Source organism: Euprymna scolopes, chromosome 9 (genome assembly GCF_053919585.1).
Source record: "Euprymna scolopes isolate OS-2025 chromosome 9, ASM5391958v1, whole genome shotgun sequence".
Lineage (NCBI taxonomy): Eukaryota > Metazoa > Mollusca > Cephalopoda > Sepiida > Sepiolidae > Euprymna > Euprymna scolopes.
In genome coordinates this window covers 29972122-29989997 of record NC_136490.1, presented here as the reverse complement: position 1 = coordinate 29989997, position 17876 = coordinate 29972122, and positions in this window count along the sequence as shown.

The following is a 17876-nucleotide window of genomic DNA, read 5'->3' as shown; positions in this document are numbered from 1 at the left end:
CATTGCGGTGGTGGAGCATTTCCTCGCGGTGTTGTGCCGCTGACACCCATTCAGGATGAGGCTTGTAGAGGATTGGCTGTGAAGGGATGGAGTCACGTAGTCGACGGTGAAGTAATAATTGAGCCGGTGATAGGCCAATGCTTTGGATTGGGGTATTCCGATACTGCAAGATGGCCCGGACAACACCGTCATTGTCCAAGGAACCCTGGGGGCCTGTGTTTCTTTTCACAATCCTCTTTGCAGTTTTTACTGCGAGCTCTGCCCTGCCATTGGATTGGGGATACGTAACAGAAGAAGGGAGGTTTTTGGGTCGATTTGGCAATTGATCTACACACTTTTTAGACTCAGTGTCTACCTCTTCATGTTCGTCTGCTAAAGGGTTTTGAAAATGTTTGTGACATAATCCCACATCGATGCAGGTTCTCTGCTGAGATAAAGCCGTTGTATGCCCTTGCATATGTAGAGGGCTTGTTTAGTTGTTTTCCCTCTGACCACAAACTCAACTAGTAGCCAACCCTGACACATGAGTGTGAAACTTCCAACTGTTCGTATGATCTTTCTTGATTGGACAAGACAAATTTCTGTGAGGCCCATTTTGATTAAATGCTTTGGTCCCCCAAGACAAATGGCGGAACCTCTGTCGGGAAAAACCTTTAGCGTTGTACTACGACTCCTAGGGATATTGACAGCTTGTCTGGGATCTGGTTTTGGTGAGAATGGGATTACCGATGCAGTTATTTCAGTTAACAGATCACCTTCTGTAGTCATAATGGTGCCCCTCATTTGATCGAATGTGATATGGGCCATGAGTGTATTCATGGGAACTTCTTGGTCTTCAAAACTTTTTATCACTGCCGGGCGATATTTCTTTGTCCGGCACACTGCTGAGAAATGGTTATGTTTCCCACAAGTGTTGCACATTTGATTCCATGCCGGACATGTTAAATGGCGGGCACTTGTCCTTGGAGTACTGTGTTGGTGACTACCGCAACCTATGCAGGTTTGACGGGGTTCTTTATCAGCAATTTTATCGTTGTGAGTAGCAGTAGAGCTAGTGCGAATATTACCTCTGCTAGTCCGTACAGCACTGTTTTTTTTTTGCTTGCAATATATTGACATCCGGACTGTAGCTATGTCTGAGGTATCAGTCATTGCGGTTTGGTCCCGTAGTGCAGACTCAAATGCCTCAGCATGACAAATATTTTGGTTGAGAGGTCTTAGCAACCCGGCTTTTGCCAGTAGATCGGTCTGAAGCATATCATTCGATATCCCTTTGATAAATTGGTCCTTGATGTAAATGTCGGACAGGTCGTGATCGCAGTTGGGGCATGAGAAATTACAGTCTATGGCCGTGGACCTAAGACGAACAAGGTATTGTTGGATGGGTTCATCTTCATGCTGTGATATAGATGCAAATGTCATCCGATGAACCATGGGATTTGATTTTTGAGTTACCAATGCTTCTGTCATCTCTAGCAGCTTGTCTGGGTTGGTGGTGAAGAACAGGGTACGTATTTATGATTGCGTTTTGGACGGATTCATCAGCACAACTGTATAACTGGATATTGGCCTGAGAAGTTTGCATGTCCGTTATTCTGGTGAATACTTCCCAATCAATCCGAAATTTTCTGAATTGTTGAGGGGTCATTTCGAGATGAAGTTGGGGAGGCCTGGCAGCTGGTGCCTTAGCATAGGTGGTCTGGGTAGCGGGCTCCTTGGCTTGTCGAAGGATAGACAGAGCTTCTCCCATTGTTGTGATTCCCAATTCTCTTAGCATGGCTTGATCCATTACTTGAAGGTTTTCTTTCCTCAGTTTTTCCTTCACAAAAGTTGCAGCGTAGCTCTTGGCGGAATCGGCAGCAATGCCTGCTTTGAGGAAATAGTCTTCCCAATCTTCTGTCTCGAATCCTGTTCGTAGCGTCATATTGGATTGTGTAGTGGACTTTCGGTCAGCGTTCAAGTTGTGGATAACTTGGCAAAGACTAAAGTTACCTCTCATGAAAGAGGAGAACTATTTATGGCATGGGAGATTCCATTGTGCACACATGAGCCAGTCTATTCTTTGGATTATGATTGGCTGAATCACCTGATTGGATATGCTTGTACATAAATACAAGCCCTCAGTCCAGCTCAATCTGTGTCAGTCTTGTGCATAAGCTGGATCCTTGGTAAGTGTTGCTGCTATTATTATTATTATTGTTATTATTATTGTTATTGTTGTTGTTGTGTGTTATTGACTACTACAGTTCTTTTGATTATTCTACAATGTAAATATAATGTAAGGTATTTACATCATGGACTTTGGAATATAGACTTTTGTCAGTCATTAATTCATTATGTATATGTATATATACATATATATATATATATATATATATATGTGTGTGTGTGTGTGTGTGTGTGTGTGTGTGTTTATCCGAGTTTTTCTTTAATGTTTTGCATACATTGCATATGTATGTTTTTATAAAGTACGCTAATGCGTCGTTATGCAAGGTGTGTCTGAAAAGGTTCCATACAGGCCATGGACAAAAAAAAAACAAAAAAAAAAGACAAAAAAAACATAATTGGTACTTACCGACTAATGATGTCTTTCTCGTCCTTTCTACAAGATCTCGTTCCTCATTCATGTTTTCCGCACCCTCCCCCCTGCGCACCCTCCCCTAAGTCTATCCACGGTTGCCATCACTTCAAGAATCTTCTTGAAAATCTCCAGGAAACCTTCTTTTAGAATGTGAAGGACAATTAAAGAAACGTTCTAATAAGGAATTAGAGTTGAAAAAATATAGGAAAAAATAGATAAATCGCAAGCAAGTACTTAAGATATATATATATATATATATATATATATATATATATATATATATATATATATTTATTCGTCTTCAAATAGGTTGTCTTAAGTGTCTACAGAAGATTTGCGGATACGATTTTTTCATCGAAACTTTATAATTGATTTTTTTTTAATGTAAATAGGATAATATATTGTTTGCGTTACTGGCTAATAGTTTGTATTTTATTTTTTTATAGCACGGAAAACAAATTTAAACGAAATATTTCTTTATAGAAAGTAGTTTGAATGTTTATGTAAAGTTCTGAAAATTGTCCTTTAATTGAATGTATGACAAGAACACCCCTTAACATTTTTAGCGGTTTTAACTATCACATTATAAAACCCAGTGCGGAATATGAAAAAAAAAAAAAAAAAAAAAAAAAAAAATGGCGAATTTCCATTTTGACACATATGTTTCTTACGCTTTAAGTAGACGTGAACAAAAGGCTCATCAAATCACAATTTGCATTTAAATTTTTGTAAACAAATTGTTAGAATTAAAAATAAGACTCAGACTAAAAATAACCAGAAATATTATATATATATATATATATATATATATATATAACACGATCAGCAGGTCACTGGCGTGTGACCGACGCACATGTTACACTAAATGTCCTGGAAACAGTCCGCCTATGAAGATCTATGGATTAGACGTCATTTGTCAGTTAAGATCAAAGGCATACCTTTTTTTTTTTTTTTTTTTTTTTTACACAGTGGTCACCACTTATCAAGGACCGGAAGCCACTCAGGGATAAGGGTTATTGCAAGTACATTACGTTAGTGTGGAGATTTGATGAAGTGTTTACTTAAGGGGGCGGTTCATTAGGAATTTGTTAACGTTGGACTTGAACACATCCAGGTTGTAGTCAGGTGGGAAGCAGGCAGACGGAACAGAGTTCCACAGGCGTGCAGTTCTAAGAAAGAAGCTTTGTTCATGGAATCCACGTTTTGATTAAGGCATAGATAAAGAGTGGGGGAAATTTTTCACAGTGGATTCAGCTAGACAGGTTTTTTTCGTGAAAGGTTAGCGAGGGGGGACCAGAGATTGGAGTTCAGACGAGCACCTGCCATGGATATAACGATAAAACGAGGATAGGCTCGCAACGTCTCTTCTGTGGGAGAGAGGTTGCAGGGTAGAGAAAAGGGCATTCCCCACTAAGCCACGAATCTATTTTGTATTCTGTCAAGGCAGGATAGGCTGTTTTTAGCAGCTCCTGCCCAGATATGGCAGCAGTATTCCATCCTTGGACGTACTTGGCTTTTATATAGATAGAGAATTGCATCAGTAGTGAGATATCTTCTGGAGCGGTAGAAGGATCCCACCATCTTTCCAGCCACCTTGGCAACAGACTTGATGTACGTGTTCCATTTCAGATCAGGAGTAAAGGTCAAACCCAGAAGCTTGTCAAAAGACGGAGCCTCTCCCAGACGAGAGCCATCCATCCCAATTGATGCCAGATGGGGATCAGAGCGTTGATGATGTAAGGATAGGAGTTTGGTTTTAGATGCATTAAAGGTAACCAGCCACGTCTTCCCCCACTGAACCACGTGCTCGAGATCAGAGGAGAGAGAATCAGAGAGAACTTTGTCATTTACAGCCTTTGATTTGTTGCCGTAGATGGTCGTGTCATCATCATAGATGTCAACGAATGATTTAAGTATGTGTTTAGAGAGGTCATTGATGTAGATCAGGAAGAGAGTTGGGCCCAGGATTGACCCTTGAGGGACTCCAGCATTTATACGGCAGGCCTCTGATTTTTGTCCATCCATGTCTCTTATGAGCCTATCGGAGAGAAATGATTTAATGATTGAGAAAACATTTCCAGTTATACCGTAGCTGGAAATCTGGTCCATTGATAATGGTTGGGATAGAACGCATACTTCTGTTCAGGATCCTATTTGTTATTTGCCAAAACTGGTGGGAACCAAGCCGCTGATCAGCTACTTTGGATTTGACAGACTGGGCATATAGCTCTCTTGCATTTTTTATTACTGTTTTACAGTGGTTGCTGGCAGTTCTGAAAACAGCTTTAGTCTCAGTGCATCTATTACGTTGGTTGCTATGGAAAAAGTGATTTCTGTGCGCGATAGCAGCAGCACATTCTTGGGAGAACCATGGCTGGCTCTTACATTTTTCTTGGAATTTTTGTAGATGGTATGAATTGGTCTATGCCTACAATTAACCATTCTGTCAGATCTGATACTATAGAGGACACTTCCTTTTTAAACATGGAGTGCAGAGGTAAATCAGATATGAATGTACGGAAGCTATCCCAGTCAGCCATAGAGTATCGGTATACAGTACGGTGGAGGGGTACGTCTGCGGGCTTGAAATATTGGGTGTGGCCATCTCCTTCACTCAGGGCCGTGTCCCCGCTCTGGTGTCATTCTGTATGGAATCTTCTTCGTCTTCAAGCCCGTTTCCTTTGACCTTATGCAGACATTTAACACGGGCACACACAACGCACGACACAATTGTATATATAAGATCTTAACTTTTTTATTCTACAAATGTTTTCATACAATAAACTGAACACAATTAGCTCCTTAAAACTAACTAATCTAACTAATGATGAGAGGAGGAGGGGGTTCCCCTTCCTCTCATCTACAGAAGGACAGAAAATACCCCATGCTCTCCAAAAGAAAAGAAGGCGAAAAAGGAAAGGGAATTCTGAAGCTGTATTTCTATGTATCCCTCCACCTACAGCTAAATTACCAACTGGCCATGCAGGGGGAGGGTGCATAAGCAACCACCAACCGTGGCATTACGATATAGTTCCACATATAATTTGCTGAAATATGAAATTAGGTTTAAATAATTAAAATTTGCATGTTATTTATATGTGAAGGTCTAACACCTAAGTCTTCTATCAATATTCAACCAACATCATTGATTGTAATTTCTTATAACCCAGATATCCGGATATAAGAGACCTGAAAAACCAGGATAAAAGAGAGATGCTCTCTGATCCCAAATTGTAATTTGACTTTATCTTCATTCATGGACTTTTTTTTTTTTCGAACATTACTGTTTCATTTTTTCAAGTTAATCAGCAATGTTATAAAAAGTCTATAACAATCTTTTTGATAATTATTTTAGCTTTTTTTTTTTTTAAATTGTAGAACTCTATAAAATAAGGAAATAATTCATTCTACCTTTTATTCTTTGTTTTTAAACAATAAATTGTATAAATGTTTGCATCATTTCATTCCATTCGAATATTGATGCTCAACTGCGAATATTGAGCATTTTTCAGGATAGGATTGAATATCGTTATCTATATTTACATTTTGTTTTGAATATATTAATATCTATACATACATACATGATCAGTGTAACTTCTCGCCAGACGAGTGCCAATCCCTCGGACACTTAAAGTCCATGGCCCCAAATGCCTGAGAGAGTATCTATACAAAGATGATGTTACAGAGTCTTAGCTTTGTACGACAGCTAAATCACTCTCGGTTCAAAATGTTGAGATCCAACAACAAGCAAGAGCAAGATAGCCAGCAACAAACTAAACTGCAGACCAGCTTAATGCACGTACTGGTCTTCCGCTTTATGGTTTTTTAAATTAGAGATTTGTTCTCCTAGAAAGGTTGCCTTCACCACGGCTTACGGGAGCCCTCTCCACTCCAACACATATATACAGACACACAAATATACACGGTGCTAGTTGGCCATTGACCCCGAAAAAGGGTTCATTCGCCCTTTGAAAGGTCTTGTTTTTAATTCTTCAGGGAGACTAGCCACCCTCCCCACCAAATAAGTCTGGTGGAGGAACCAATTTAGTCGCCGGTGACCCAACCATGAGGCAGGTAGTACTGGGTTACATTATATATATATATATATATATATATATATATATATATATACACACGCATAATATATATAATACATCTATTATAATATATTATACATAATGATATATATATATATATATATATATATATATATATAGTCGTGGTCAAAATCATAAGACCACTTAAGAAAGTAAGCATTTACGCATATTATCGAATTTTTAATCAAACAAATGGTTGAAACCATTGCCAAAAGGGAAAATATGATGGAAAGAAATGAAATCTGCTTCATTCGAAACCTTAACCCTGATCTAATAATTATTTTTTTTAAAAACAAACATTTTCACCTGTTCAAAATGATAAGACCACTGACAATTTATCTAACAAAAGGCAATTATAAATTACTAAAAAGGGTCTCAGTATTTAGTATAGCCTCCATTATTACGAATTACTTCAAAAATTCTCTTAGGCATGCTTGCGACTAAGTTTTTTATCAGTTGCGAAGGAATTTTATCCCATGTACTGAAAACTGAATCAGAAAGTTCCTTTATCGAATCATACTGGGTTCCATCCTTGAACATTTCTTTTGCAATCCATCCCCCAAATTTTCAATGGGATTGAGGTCCGGAGAACATGCTGGATGATCTAACAATTCTATATTATTTGAAGAAAAGTATTCTCGTGCTTGTCGAGAAGTGCGTATCGCAGCATTGTTTTGATGAAAAATCCAATTTCTTCCACACAGACGTGAACCTTCAGTCCTGATAGAAGCATTTTCAAGCATTGAAATGTACTTCAATGATGTTTGCCGGTCTTTCACTACTTGCAACTTTAGGGTCCCAGCTGACGGGAAAGCACCCCAGATAATTAAAGCCCCTCCTCTACTATGCAGAGTTTAAAAAGTCTCTTTGGGTAAATTTTTATCATGCTAATAGTGTTGAAATCCATCTGGACCATCTAGATTAAACTTTTTCTCATCGGAGAAAATTACATTTTCCCACTTCTCTTCATCCCAAGTCTGGTATTTGGCGGCATATTTAAGTCGGTTAGTTTTGTGCTGTTCAAGAAGACGTGGTTTCTGCAGTCGCTTTAAATGATTGAAACCCTTCATTTTCAGATGCCTTCTGATGGTTTTAGGACTACATTCTGCTAATGTTTGGCTTTTAAATCGACTTTAGTTCATACTGGAGGATTTTTTAAAACTTCTGATACGGCGATCCAGTGATGGGGTCATTTTCTTTGTCGACCTGGACTCTTTTTGTGCTCATATTGATCTGGATTTCTTTAAAAAAATTGTGATGACCGTTTTGCTACGATTCACTTCGTTTGCAATGGATCTATGGGAGAGTCCACCCCTATTAAGCTCAAAGATCCTTCCTCTCTCAAACTCTGATAATGGTTTCCCTTTTGCTATTTATAATTTAGTAAGATGTTTTTTTATCCACTAACAAGTTGCTTTTAGTAACAGACATCTTTTCGTATTCATTTTTTTCAAAACTAGCCGATTTTATTAAAGTGGCCTTATCATTTTGACCAGGTGAAAATGTTTGTTTTTTTAAAAAATAATTATTAGATCAGGGTTAAGGTATTGAACGCAGCAGATTTCATTTCTTCCCTCATATTTTCCCTTTTAGCAATGGTTTCAACCATTTGTCTGATTAAAAATTCGATAATATGCGTAAACGCTTACTTTCTTAAGTGGTCTTATGATTTTGACCAGGACTGTATGTATATATATAACAAAATATAGATAAATCCGCCGAATTTTTATAATTCACATATTCTTATTTACGAACATCTACTTCCAGATACATCGTTAAAACAAAGAAATTATGTCTCATACATTTATCTTACTTAAGATTTGTAAGAATAAATGTTGTGTCAAATCTCAGAATTATATAGACAAAAGAAGCATGAAACGAAGATATTGTCGCCCATTAATGCATTCATTAAACAATATGGAAAACTAGTTCATCATTGCATGTCTGTGTTTCTGTTCACAATATGGTCTTGAGTTATCTACTACAGAATTTATTCTGACGGATCTTACATAATATAAATGTAAAATGAACATTTTCTTTGTACACTTTATTTAAAAGAAAACAACTTTTTAGATAAAAACATTAAAATCGTTGGATTTATGATTGCATTGATTTGCGCATTTGTAGTTATTCCATTGTCAACGATAAAATAACATGTATAAATTTTCAAAAACCATGTAAATTTAACTATTTGAAAACTATCATAGTAAAATACATTATATAATAAAGCAATATACACACACATTATATATATACATATATGTGTATGTGTGTGTGTGTAAAATGGATGTTTTTAGAGGCGACGACCTTTAAATAACGGAAACATTTCTTTTAAAAATACACATATGTAGTTTATTCTAAATATTATCTTGTCTTTTATTATTTAAATACAATTTCGGACATATGGCTCGCGCGTACATGTAATTTAAAAGTTTAATTTTCAGAACAATACGCATAAAAGTAGGCTATATTTCGACGATAATGTTTCGATTGTTGTTTTCCAAGTGGCTTATCATGTTTACTTATACATTTCTTTATTTCATATATGTTTCAATACATAATACATAGGCTCGATCATCGTCTAGTGGTGTATATAACAGTGTCTTTGATATAATGAATGCGTGTCTACGGAGTAGAGAAATATTCATTTTATCCTGCATATATGTGAAATGTTCGTTGTGGGTGCGGGCACTTCTTCACAAATACACGTAATTAACAAACGTGACATGAACTTTTATCGACATTTTTTTTTTACAATCAAATGGATAATATCTATGTCCGCCTGCCGCAGACCAAAAGGTGCACATACCTTCTCATTTATCCAAACTCCCAAAGAACACTTTAACAACGAGTTATATTTTACACGGGCCTTTATTCGTCTTATGGATTCCCTTTTCGGAGTTTGGCACGCTGAGTCTCTAAATTTTGACTGATTCTTCCTCTTTTGCTTACAACGAAGTCATCTACACGTCTGCTCGCTAACGCGTTTCTCTCCAACTGATTAGCTTAATGGCTGCTGACTAATTATCTATTACGTCAGCAAAACCGCAATCACGTGTACAAGGATACAAACAGGTGATAAACACAAGGATTTTACTTCCAAGAAAAGAAAAAAAAAGACAGAGATTAGAGCTCTTTCACCCTCTGAAGATGAACCTGTTATGGTTCGAAATTAATAATATATATTTCAACTTTAATTCAAGAAAAAAAGAGAAACTGAATCAGATTTTCGTTCTTTCTTTTAATGAACTCCTTGTGTTATTATGTCTAAAGGCGTGTTGTTGTTGATGATAACCGCACGAGGAGTAAGCGAACTCTTCTTTGGCAATATTTTAAGCTCGGATTTTACTTGCAAGAGGAAAAAAATAGACAATATAACTCTTTCACTCGTTGAAGATAACTTGTTATGGTCAGAAATTAATAAGAAATATTTCAACTTTAATAAAAGAAAAAAAAAAAGAAATTGAATCGTAATTTTTTCTTCTTTTAATAAACCATTTTTGCATATTTAACGTGTTATAAAAGCAGTCTTATCTCCCTATTATAGTTTTTAATCCCTAATGAGGCTTTAAAGAACTTTAATACTAATTTTTATACCTTTAAAGCGAACACGCGCTAAAAAGCTCGGGAAAGAAAAATTCGCTGCCTCCCTGTGCGTTAATCAACAACAATAGCACGCCTTTGGACATAACACACTGATTTTTCTTGCAAGAAAAAAAGATAAGAGGCAACAGAACTCTTACATTCTGAAAATGGGCCTGTTACGGTCCGAAAGTAATAAGAAATGTGTTAACTTAAAAAAGTAAAGGAAATAAAGATAAAGAATGAATCGGAATTTTCTCCCGTCTTTTAATAAAATACTTTTGCATCTTTAACCTAATATTTCACACAAGTACTAGCAGGATCTGTGGAAATTTAAGCTATATGTTTTATTTGTTATGTATTGTTGGCGCCGTGCTTCAAAATAGTGTCATACTATGGCCGTTCTGCGCGAACGCATACACCATTATATTACTCTACCACATGCGTTTACATGGACATACACTTACCTACAGCTTTTCCCAGGTATAAAATACGCTTAAATACGATATTTAAATTTGTTCACATTTCGTATATATTATTATAGAGTCCTGATTTCATAAGTGAAAAACAGTTATTTGAGTGCTATCAGCTAGAATCAAAACCGAAGCAAAACTGTACCATTCAAAGCTGGTGACGTTATCACTGAACGCATATGAACTGATTAAAAATAAGCAATGATGAATGTACAAAATGTGTAAATTTTCAATTTTGACCCATGTTTGGGTCTTTTAAAAACTATTTTAACCGGTTAAAGACCCATAAAGGAACGGTCAGCAAAAAATCCAGTCATTTCAGGCCCCTATGTAACTTTTAGTTTAAGAGGAGATAGAGTTTGAAAATATAGAGACAAACAGACGGATTGTTTTACGGCATATCAACCCTTTTCAGGTCATTTAATGCCGATCCAGTGATTTTGAAGAAAAGGTTTTTAATAGAATATTTGATTTTTTTTTCAAAAAAGTTTCTATTTAACCCATAGTTGGGACCCTAACACGTACTACCACTCTGGGTCAGAATGGACCTGGGAACAATGGTATTTAAGGGGTGGCCCCACACTCCCCAAAGCCCACAAGCTGGGGCCTCACCATCGGATATAGTTTAAGGTCATATCCAGGACCACTGGGTCAAGTGGAATCTGATCAGATTTTGAAGAATAATTTTTTAATAGAATGTATTTTTTTCTTTCTATTCAACCCATAGTTGGGACCCTAACAGGTACTACCACTCCGGGTCACAGTGGACCTCGGAGCAATGGCAATTAAAGGGTGGCTCCACGCTCCCCAAAGCCCGCAAACTAGGACCTCACCATCAGATATAGTTTAAGGTCATATCCAGGACCGGGAAGTAGGGAAGGAAAAAGAAAGGGGGAGGGAAGGGGCTGTTGATTTTGTTTTGTTTTTGTAAAACATAATTAAGTTTTACAAAATAGAATAGAAAACAAAAACAGAAATCGATGTAGGTGCATTTCGTCTCAGAAAGCCAATAGGCAGCCTGATCTGGTAGCACCAGCAAACAGACAGACATATAGCCTTTTATATATTAGATATACAAATCCATCGACTTTAATATGATCCACATGCTTTTATTTACGAATATCCTTAAAGTAGTTGCGTCTACTCGGCGTTGTCAGGGGAAAAAATATTGCCGGACTGAGTGTTTAGTAACATACTATTTAAGATACACCAAATATCCTACATTGTTACGATTTTCCTGAAGTTGAATATATTTTGGATTTTGGAAACATGAAACAATCATCTTCATCTATGAAATTTAAACAGGGATATAAAATCTCATAACTTAAAGGGAAATAACTCAGATTAAATGAAAACTTACTTCCGTTTTTAAAAGCAGCTGTTGTTGGTTATACTAATAATTAATAAAATTAATTTAAATTAGATTAAAAATAAATGAAATAAATCAACTTTAAATACTATTACTAAATAGAATCTTTAAAACCAATTCTATTACTAATTTAGAGCTCATAATTAAAACAGATTTTCTTTAATGTAATATGCAAATGGGATAACCTCTTGAATATTGAATACTTTTGAATAAATAGTATATGTAGAAATCATGCAGGAATAAAACTATATAAGAGTCCGTTTTCAGTATTAAAAGCTATTTGTGAAAGTCTACCTTTTGTATATATTAACCAAATTGTAAAGAAACAAACAGACAGAAGGAATACGACTTTATTATAATAGTCTAGCCTAGGTGCCCAGTTTTATTCTGGTGGTTGGAGGTGTATGTTGAGCAAAAAAAAAGTGGTAGTAGGCAGGCAGGCTAGACCCGTACCGCGAAGGAGGAAAATAATGTGGAGAAAAGTGATATCTTTGCTGTTGCGTCCATCGCCAAACCTGAAGTGACGTAGGTTTAAATTAAGGCTAGGCAATCGAAAAAAGGGGGATGACTTTCGAAAATATTGGCGAAAAAAGCGACCCCCTCCTTGTAGAAAGTGTCCAGTTGAGGGTGAAGGAATTAATGTTTTTAGCCAATTGTTCAATATTTGTTGTCCGAAGGGACGAGCTTCAAAACGATGCCAATCTTGTGTCGCCTCTGTCGAAAGTTTTAGGCAGACATACAAACATAATACATACATACATATATTTAAACAGACAGGTGAGATTTATACAATAGACGTATCCCTAATTTTAAAATTTACAACTTCTACTGGAACTTTTTTAGTATTCTAAACTTATGCAGAAAATGTTTAAGCACTATGTTTACACATCAACATTTGCTTTTTTTTTCCTGCAGTATACATTTAGAAATACCTCAACCCATCGTCCGTAAGTGAGAGGAGCAACTATCTGATCCCCTCTCCCTCTTTTTTCCTCTCGCCGTTCAAAAAAAAGAAAGCTTAGTTTATCTGCTACTTGTCGCTTTGAACTTCTTGTCGTTGACGTCGTATCCTGACACGTAAACTGATTCTTAACTTCTAATGGAAATTTAAGCTATTCTAACCTTATTTAGAAAAACACCGTTTTTAACACTAATTTCATGCAACCAGATCAAAATATAGCCACAACAGCATACTATTTTCTTTATAAAAACGTGGCTAATTATGAGTTTAATAATAATGTCTATAATTATGCTTAGTGACCACTGACTAACACTAAAGCTTCAATTGGGTACTAATTAAAGAATCAGTGTTATTAATGGCATTCTCTTTGAATGGAGGTTGGCAAAATCAACGGCTGGAAGGTCGATCGGAAAAGACTGATAGCGAGGGCCTAATTACTTTTCAAATTGATTTTGGCGATTCTTCTATCGGAGAGAAATTGTCGATAGCCTCGTTATGAGAAGACGTCGGCGGCCATTGTTAGTGTGAGGGAGATAACCTACTTAAATGCTTACCGCCATCGTTGAGAAATTAGTGATGGCCGCACGGTATTGCAGTGAGACAAATTGAAAGAAAATTAAACTGAACAAAGAGCGAACGGAGGAAACGGAAGATGACTAAAAGGCAAAATTGAGTAATCACCTATAAAAGAAACGCGCTTCATTTTACGAATCTATGAGAAAATATGAGGGTAGTTCCAAAAATAAAGGATCCTATTTTTTTTCTAACTAACTAGCTATGAAGACGGGAGTGATATCATTAAAACAGGAGACCTTTTGCGCTAAAGAATCTATTTTCCTACAAAGTTACCACCATTTTCCATGCACTTTTGCCAGCAGTAAACGATGACTGTGCATAGTGTTCGAAGTGTGCTTTGTAATACAATGGTGTTTCCAAAAGTAAAGCCTATCTTTTTAAAACTCAAAAAGCTAAAGAGCTACAAAGACGAGAGTGGTACCATTAACACGATTGACCTCTTGTGCTCCAGAATCTTATTTTCTTGCACCCTTATAACTATTCACGTATATGTGCTTCCGAGTTGCACTTGCTCACACCACTGCATTTATATTTGCCCTTTATTGCCCCCACAACAGCGGATTACTATCTTTAAGAGACCACATCCTGTCTGCTCATCCTTCGGTCGACATTCACCTTTGTGGAGACTTCAATGTTCACAAGGTACAATAGCTAGCCCACTCAAACAAGACAGATGATGAGGGGAGGTTCTGTCACGATTTATCCCTTGCTTATGACCTCACTGAGATTATTCATGAACCCACCCGTGTGCCCGACACTGACGACCAGTATGCAAATCTCCTAGAACTTTTTCTCACAAATTGCCCTGAGCTATGTACATCTTCCGTTCTATCTCTCCTGGGATCTTTCGAACACTCAGTTGTCTCAATTAAGTTAAAAACAAAATTAATGTCCTTTGACTTACCTTTCAATCGTACAGTATATTGATACTCTATGGCTGACTGGGATAGCTTCTGTACATTTCTATCAGATCTACCTTTGCATTCCATGTGTAAAAAGAACGTGTCCTCTATCTGACCTGACAGAATAGTTAATTGTAGGTATGGACCGCTTTATACCCTCCAAAAAATTTCAGCAAAAACCTAACAGCTAACCGTGGTTTTCTCCAGAATGTGCTGCTGCCATTGTGCAGAGAAATCACTATTTCCTTTGCTTCCAACGATGTACTTAGACTAAAGCCGCTTTCAGGACTGCTATCAGCTGCTGTAAAAGAGTAATAAATGACGCGAGAGAGTTGTATACCCAGTCCGTTAAATCCAAAGTAGCCGAGAAGCGGCTTGGTTCTTATCAGTTTTGGAAGATAACACAGGGTCCTGAACAGAAGCGTGTGCTCTCTACCCTAATCATCAATGGATCTGAGGTAATCTCGTCAGGATCAGACAAAGCCAAACTTTTGCCAAGAATTTTGCAGCTAATTCTACCCTATGTGATCAAGGCTGCCAACTCCTCATATTTCCTCCTGTATCTGAAAACACGCTATGCGAATACAAATATCTGTGTGTGATGTTGCCAAGCTAATCAAAAACCTGTAAAAGCAACTGGCCCTGACGGCATTTCAATTATAGTGCTGAAAAAGCGTCAACTAGATGTAGCTTCTATACTTACAAAGCTGTTTAAGCATTGTCTTAATGCGAATTGCTTCCCACCTTCCTAGAAAACCTCATCCCTATTTTAAAATTTAGGTGATTAATCATCTCCCTCTTAGTACAGACCAATAAGTCTCTCATGCGTCAAGAGCAAGTTGCTATAATCTGCGTTAAATAGAGAAGTGACATAAAATATGATTCGCCAGTGACATGCAATATGGTTTCCGTTCTGCTAGATCTACAAAAGATGTGCTAACAGTTATATCTCATAGGATTAATGAATCTCTCGACGGAGACTTTCTTTCTAGGACACTTGCTCTTGATATATCAAAGATCTTCGATAAGGTATGGCATAAAGGTCTACTCCACATCATCTCCAGCTACAGTATAGCTGGAAATGTCTTCTCAATTATTAAATAATTTCTCTGATAGGTTCAGAAGAGTAGTAGTTGACGTGTAGAAATCAGAAGCTCACAGTATTAATGCTGGAGTCCCTCTGGGGTCCATCCAGGACCCAACTCTCTTCCTGATCTACATCAATGATCTCCCAAATTGCATCATAAATCATTCGTAGATATTTATGCTGATGACACTTCAAAGACTGTAAACGACCAAGTTCTGTATGATTCATTTCTTTTATCTTGATCATGTGGTACAATGGGGAAAGAGGTGACTGGCTAATTTTTATGCATCTAAAACCAAGCTTCTACCTTTACATCATCAACTTTCTGATCCCCATCTGGCATCAAGTGAAATGAATGGCTCTCGTCTTAGGGAGGCCTCGTGTTTTGACAAGCTTCTTAGTTTGACCTATACTCCTGATCTGAAATGGGACACGTAAATCAAATCTGTTGCCAAGGCTGCTGGAAAAATGGTGAGATCATTCTACTGCTCCAGTAGATATCTCGCTGCCGATGTAATTTTCTACATGTATAGGAGCCAAGTACGTCCAAAGATAGAGTACTGTTGCCACCTCTGGGCAGGAGCTGCTAGAAAGACTTATCTTTTATTAAACAGTTCAAAATAAATTTCGTATCATAGTGGGGATGTGCTTTTATCTTTCCTGCAACCATTTTTCCCACAGAAGAGACGTACGAGCATGTCTCTGCTTTATCGTTATTTTCATTGCAACTGATCGTCTGAGCTCCAATCTATGGTCCCCTCTCGCCAAACTTTTACGAAAAACACTCGTTTAGCTGAAAGCACTATCAATAATTTCCCCCACTATTTACCTGTGCCTTAACCTAAACATAGATTCCATGAACAAAGCTTCTTTCTTAGAAGTTGCTTCCGTTTCCCTGCTTTCTAGTAGACTATAATATGGTTGTCTTCAAGTCTAAAATAAACAAGTTCTTGATGAGCCGTCCCCTTAAATAACCCAATTTACCAAATTTACGCTACTAACAATAGTACGATATTGTCCCATTGACTACTGTACACTCATTAACCCTTATCCTCGAGTGGCTTCCGGACCTTGATAAGTGAGGACTCCTTTTTAAGAGCAAATGCACTTTTGCCATATATTAGCAGGGAGACCCGACGTTGCCCTGGATTGAGTGATCATCAACGAACATTTCACACTCCTATATTTTTATTGTCATCGAAATCCACAAAATCACCTTGGCGGAAACTTCACATACCTCCATGCAGTAACTTAGTCCCAAATATGTTATTCTACATTGCATTCGAAAGAACCTACAGTTTCTTTTATAAAATTATTTTATACTAGCATTTCAGCCCGGCGTTGCCCGGGTGTTTGGAGGTGTGTGTTGAGCAAAAAAAAAAAAAAAAAAAAAAAAAAAAAATAGTAGTAGGAGGCAAACTTGAACCCGCCCCACAAAGGAGGAAAAGAACGGGAAGAACGTGACGTCTTTGCTGTTACGACCACCGCCAACTCGGAGGTTACGCAAGTTTTTATTAAGGCTAGACAATCGAAAGGAGAGGATAACTTTCGAAAATATCGGCGAAAAAAGCGACTCCCCTGTAAAAAAGGTGTCCAGTTCAAAATGAAGATATTAATGTTTTTAGCCAATTTTTCAATATTTGTCGTCTGAAAGGTCGACCTTAAAAAACGATAGCGATCTAGTAAAAATCCGTCCCCTCTGTCGAAAGTTTTAGGCAGACATACAAACATACATACATTTATATATTGGTAACTCAAATTTTCGACCCAAACCGATTAAAAAGCTTGCTCTATATCTAAATATCCTTTATGTAAAATTTCAGATGTTTAGACCAGAAATTTTCTCAGTAATTTTTTAGAGACCGAAGCGGTCAATTTTTTCTTAACTTTCACCCCTATTATGACCCCTTAACGTTTATTGTTTTGGGCTCAAATCAAGTTATTAAGTTAGATCCATGCCCAAGGAATCTATATAAAAAATTCCAATTGTTTATACCCAAAATTGGCGTAAGAGTTTGGTAGAGTTCTCAAAAGTCAAATCGTTGAACTTTGACCCCTTAACAGCCAAAGTTCTGGCCGAAAACCGACCACAAAGATTTCCCTAAATCTCAGTACCCTGTATATCAAATTTCGAGTCTGTAGACTGAAAATTGACATAGTTATTGCGTAGGAAAATGTACACAGACAGACACATAGATAGACAGACACGTTCACTTTTATAGATATACTAGCATGGGTGCCCGGCGTT